General features: G+C 37.9%; 1 long non-coding RNA gene across 4 annotated transcripts; it reads left to right on the top strand.

Moving 5' to 3' along the window:
• The first annotated feature begins 3,640 nt into the window (after positions 1–3,640).
• LOC111896876 (uncharacterized) lies at positions 3,641–5,654 on the top strand. Of its 4 annotated transcripts, none has more exons than XR_002852048.3 (4): positions 3,641–4,150; positions 4,218–4,361; positions 4,572–4,707; positions 4,834–5,654. It is a non-coding gene; the product is annotated as an uncharacterized LOC111896876 (long non-coding RNA). The 4 variants fall into 4 exon arrangements; XR_002852047.3 differs by having other exon boundaries at positions 3,641–4,361; positions 4,834–5,396; positions 5,604–5,654; XR_002852049.3 differs by having other exon boundaries at positions 3,641–4,361; positions 4,552–4,707.
• The last annotated feature ends 299 nt before the right edge of the window (positions 5,655–5,953 follow it).

Below are 5,953 nucleotides of genomic sequence, written 5' to 3'. Positions count from 1 at the left end.
TGTCCCCATCTACTACCCATTTTATCCTAGATTTCTGTCTAAGGTCACTGCTACGAATTTTTTCCATCTCCATAATTGACTTATACCCCGAGTTTCGTTCCTCTAGTTCTTGTTTCGACAGCAACCTTGATCCAGCCTCACAATCCAAGAAGTGCACCCGCTTTTTGAGTCTTATCAATTCCGCCTCCTCTCTAGGGTATTCAGTGGCCGCCATTTTTTCAAACCCTTCTTTACATGTCTATGTTTTGCTGCTAGATACATGTCAGGTGTACCATAACCAACAAAGTTATTCCAATTGGAAATAAAGGCCTTTTCAAACCCATCCCTAGCCATCCAGGAATTGAAGAACCTGAAAGGAGCAGGACCAAAATCTTTACGTGAAGTTGACAGTAAGATAGGGCAGTGGTCCGATAATTCCCTAGGAAGAGAAGTTACAGAAATGTGAGGGGAAATATTTAGGAAAGTGGGGCATAACAGAAAACGGTCGAGCTTGCTTAGCTTGAGGTCTTGATTACGAAAGCAAGTAAAACGATGTCCACCCATTTTCATATCAATAAGGCCCATCTCATGAATGAAATTATTAAAGTCACTTGCAGTTTTCTCACAAAAGATTGAATTAAATCTTTCATATTTCCTTCTTACAGCGTTGAGATCCCCCATTATGATCCATATACCTGGTTTCGAGTTTTTGATCGCTAATAACTCCTTCCATATGGAGGCTTTTTCAGTGCACGATTGAGGACCATAAACATTTGCAAATACCATTTGATCGTTAATGCCATACCAGATACCAATCTTTATTAAGAAATGTCTAGATGAGATAACCTCGCATGACGTGAACATACTGTAGTCCCACACATTTAGAAGGACACCGGATCGTCCTGATGAATTAACTCTGCTTGATCCAAAATTTCCGGCACCCCATCACCCTCGTACGTCAATGTTTTCCGCCTCCAGTAGCTGAGTCTCTTGTATAGCTAAAAACGACACCCTGTGCTTCAATTTCAGTCGTCTCACCCAGCCCACCTTGTATTTCTCACCGATTCCCCTGCTATTGAGTGATAGGAAATTCATTAGGGCACATTGGTACCACCAGCTTCACCAAGAATTTCCCCCAACAGCTTATTTGTGACATCAATTTCGAAACCAATCATAGCACCAACTTCAACTGTGGCTTCAATTTCATTGATTCTAGGGGCATTGTTATCTCCAATTGGTTTGGTGGTGGTTGTGTGAGTTGAGCACGTACGATGTGGAGCATGCTCGGACAAGGTCTCTTCATAATCTCCAAGCAGGTTTTGAACTGGGAATAATGAAACCTCATCTTTGTGGATTATTCCGAGAGAACGACGCCTTTTCTTAGACGAGCGACCCAAGTCGTTTTCATCTGTCATGAGATTCGTATCGAATGCTGGTTGAGTGACTGCCTTGGATGGGAATGGCCTAAAACATCCAGACTGGGCCAGATTGAAGGGAATGGAGATGGGCTTATTTGGGTCCGCCAGCGGGTGGGGCAAAGTGGGTTCGAGAATTTTAGTTGGGGTATCCATGACCCGTCCTGATTTATCAATAATTCCATCACATGTTTCATTTGAGTCGGCCGCCTTCGCATTCAAGTCAACTGCTTCCCCATGTATCGATTGCACTTCCCTAGTCCCAGGGCATGTGCATGCCTGTTGATATTCCGAATCAAACTCTGACCTTTGGGTTGTACTGATCCTTGTTGTTCCATGATCAACGGAGATGGCATCACCGCCGGCCCCATCGCATGACACATCCCCAAGTATTTCTCATTCTTCAAATTCGTCGAACCAGGTGTCTGATACTCCCTCATCATGTTCCTCCGTGATTTCCTCATCGTCGCCTGATTCCATCTCTGATATGTCGTAATTTGACGACTCATATGGCTGCTCTTTGTTTTCGAACTTGAATGGGAACCATGGTTCGTCTTTGCACTCAACCAACCCCACGACAAAAGTTTTTCCTTCAACTTCCACTATGATTTCTTCATTAATTTTTGTCTTTTTACTAGTGAGGATACCAACCTTAATCACCGAGAGGTCTAATCTGTCCTCCATATGGTCGAAGGGGACTATGATTTTCCCAAACTTCTTGACGATGATAGAGAAGTTGCCCTTACTCCATAATCGTATAGGGAGGCCGACAATTCTTACTGTAGCAACCCTCTCAAAATTATCTTCATCTTCTTCTGCAGGTTTTAAGTATTCGAATATGTCGTGTCATTTATGCCCGTTTTCCAGAAAATTCTTTGCTAGAGCCGAGGAACCGAACTCAATGAAGGCCTTCATTCCACCCGCGTACTTGACCTTCGCATCAACCTCACCATGTATGGACATCAGCGCTAGTAGATGGCCAAGGTGCTCCAACGATTTCACCTTGCCAAAGAGAGCTTTCCCTCTAATTATCCTCATCATTCTGTCATCTGCATGTAAACGAACTGGTGTGTTGGGTGAAGATTGATTCTGTTGTATTATGGGCCTCACACCGGTGACTTCTGCATAGGATCTTCTCCTAACGAAACCACCCCTCACTGGAATAGACTTCTGGACCGGGAAGTTGTTCCCTATTTTGGTGAATGCCTTTGACGTTTCCCTTTCATGTTTTGCGATATTGATCTCTAACTTGTTGTTCTTGCACAACGTACCATTCAATCGTGCCTCAAGCGTCTTCGTATCAGTGACACCAGTGAAGCGAATGAAGCCAAAGTTTTTTCCGTTCTTCCCTTTCCTTCCCCCAAAATAGATGTCCGACAGTGTGCCAAACGGGTTAAAAATCCTCCGGAACTCCTCTTTAGTAGCCCCCCGTAGGTATGTTCGATACGAAGAAACTGACTTCATGCATACTGATCCGTGAATTCGTCGGAGTTTTCCTGTGTCGCACTTCCGTCCATCCGTCTCCCATTGTCTTTTTTTAATACTTAACTTCACCAAAGTCAATTGGAGGTGTTTCCCTGATTCCTGCTTGTTGCCCGCATATGATCATATGGTATACGTAATAGGATTACGTGTATATCGACATCATTCGAATGCAAGTGGATTCAGGTTTTGGAAGATATTATAATATTGAAAAACGGTCAAATTTATATTATCTTATTAGTTTATAACCCGTGGAAACACGGTTATAAAATTAATTAAATTTTTATAGTAAAAATTTAAAATTATTAATCAATTATTTTAAATAAATTATTAATTAAGAGATATTTTTATTAATTATGTGAAATTATAATCGTTTATTTAAATAAATATGTAAAATTAATTTTTAATATATTAGACATTTTTTATTTGTGAATTAATGAAAACAATAATATAAAATTGAAAATTTAAATTTAAATTTAAAATAAAGAATAAATATATTGACAAATAATATCATATTAATGAGGAGGTCTAATACATTTAAAATGGAAAAGTAATAAATTGACAAGTGGCAACACATTAATTAATTAAGAGGTCTAATATAATGACACATGACAAAAGAACTACTCTTTTATTAGTATAGGGATTTGCTTATAACAGTAGTGGGTAGTTTCATAAATACTTTCATTAAGTTTATTTATTATATAATTATATTAAAGGAGGGTTCCAATTCAACAGTACTTTGCCTTCATTGGTTGGAATTTTTTTTTCTTATTTCCTTTTCGATATTTATCTATTTTTATCTGTATTGGTTGAATAAATGTGGTGTTGCATTGTCATCACGTTTCATTACACGTTGCTCACACGTGTTGTTTCTTCTACAAATTTCTGGCCTTCCACCGACTACCCGACACCTTTTCACTTTCCTTCCCTTCCATTACTCATTCATTCCTTCCTCGAATACTCCTCTCCCATCGTCTATTCAAAAACCCTATTATCGCTCCTTTCACCTCCTCTCATATCCGTCGTCATCCTCTGGTGGCTTCCCGTTTTCTATTCCCGATTCCCTCAATTAGGGTTGGGTTTGTTGTCTTCATCAGTAATGCCACCAGTTGATGTTTCTGGTCTAAATCGATGTCACTATTCTTCCAATCTTTTTCTATTCTACGGTTCAGGCGAAACAGTCATAGACCGAAGGACAACAAACCGGCACGTCGTCCCAGCCTACGGCGGCTCCATCGCCTATTTCGTTTATCTGGGTTTCCAACGACTATGGGGTTGGTGAATCGGACACTTGATTTTGGTTTTTTAATTTAGATGATTTTTTCTACCGATTCGTTGCAGCTCAACAATCCTCGGTTTCTTGTCGATTTTGCGTCCTCTTCGTTCCCTCTGTTCCAAGATCCACCATATCATCATCTCCGGAGGAATCGACTGTACCTTAAACAATCAGACGGTGCCGCCCTTCCCAACAAATCTAACTCTCAGGTATCAGTTGTTGCATGTGCTTCCCACCGTTATCTTTTTTTCTTATATAAAACCTATTTCACATATTAACAACATCGATGCCTTCCTCTTATTTTAATTCACTGTATTTGTTCTGTCTTTTGAACTCCTGCCTTGCGATTCCTTTCTCTTCACTCCACTTTCTATGAAATTCTCTCTCATACAACCATAGTTTCGGGTATGTATGTGCAGGAGTTTTAAATTGCAATGTGGAGAAGGAGAATTTAATAAAAATCATGGTCTTACTTGGCACTCTATCGTCGGCAAAAGCTTCAGTAACAAGCGGTGCTTTCTTCTGTTATTCATCAGTTCCATGTGAATGTTCTTGGTAGGTGTTTCCTATTTAATCAATCATGACATTTCCTCTTCTAATTTTGGATAAACCTGCTCTGTGAAAAAACTAATTTGGGGCTTATTACATTGTTTTCGTTGTTCAAATCTGACATGTTTGAAGATGCACATCAAGTGCTTGGTGAAATTCTTCAAAGAACCAGTAAGATTACTTTTTCAGCATCGACTACATAATCTTCTTACTCATGGTGTTTCATATAACTTTTTAGTGGTTTACATTTGACTTTGGAGGGTAGTATTGGAAAGCAAGACGGGTAAGTGTTCAAACAATTAGAATTCAGGAAAAACATGTTTCAAAGTCAAACATGTACTCATATAAATTCACTCTCAACTTCATGAACGACTGGTTAATCGATCCTCCTCCATTAATCAATTACTTACTTTTTGATTTTTTTTTTTTATTTCTTGGTGTTTTTCAATCTTATTGAACAAAAATATAAGAAGTTATAAAAGACTTCTTTTATTGAGATTTCTTCCTTTACTCATTCCTGACTTTGACTTTATTCACACTATTTGTCAATATTTCAGGCTACATACTCCCTCCCTGAAACTTATATCAAGAGTTGAGTTCAAGTTTATCAAGTTCAGCATCAACTATTTTCTACATTTTTTCGTATTTCAACATGCTACTTACAACTCTCTTTCCAGCAAAAACCCTTAAAAAAGGTTTTTTTTTTTTTTTTTTTGGAAAAAAAACAAACCAAATTATGGTTCCAACAAACTGGGTTTGAACGATAATTAGTTAAACCATGGCACATGGCATAATTAGTTAAACCATATAAATATTTGGGTTTGAACGATAATTAGTTAATATGCATACTTCTTATATAATTTCGACGAGTTTGAATATCTTTTTGAAATTATTTTTACAAGGTTAGTGTGAACATTCTGATGGGATTATAATACAAGTTGGTTGTTTTGTTCCTTGTGCTAAAACTTCCATTTCTATCCATAGCTGCATTTTTGCTCCTCTTATGTCAGGTAAATTCCATTTTTTACAAAATTTAATTTAGTAGTGTATCATTTTATTCTAAAATAAATAGGGATCTTTATGCTCATTGTTCCTAAATGAAATCCCTTAATGCTTGTGTTTTATTATTATAATTAAAGTGCTATTATGAGTAATTTGTTTCTACATAAAGGGTTGTAGTAATTGTTATCTAAATTTTACGGTTTATTCTGGAAATGGACTAAATTGCCCTTATGTTTGCTTTTGGTTTGAT

This window comes from Lactuca sativa, chromosome 8 (genome assembly GCF_002870075.4).
Source record: "Lactuca sativa cultivar Salinas chromosome 8, Lsat_Salinas_v11, whole genome shotgun sequence".
NCBI lineage: Eukaryota > Viridiplantae > Streptophyta > Magnoliopsida > Asterales > Asteraceae > Lactuca > Lactuca sativa.
This window is presented reverse-complemented; position numbering and strand designations above follow the sequence as displayed.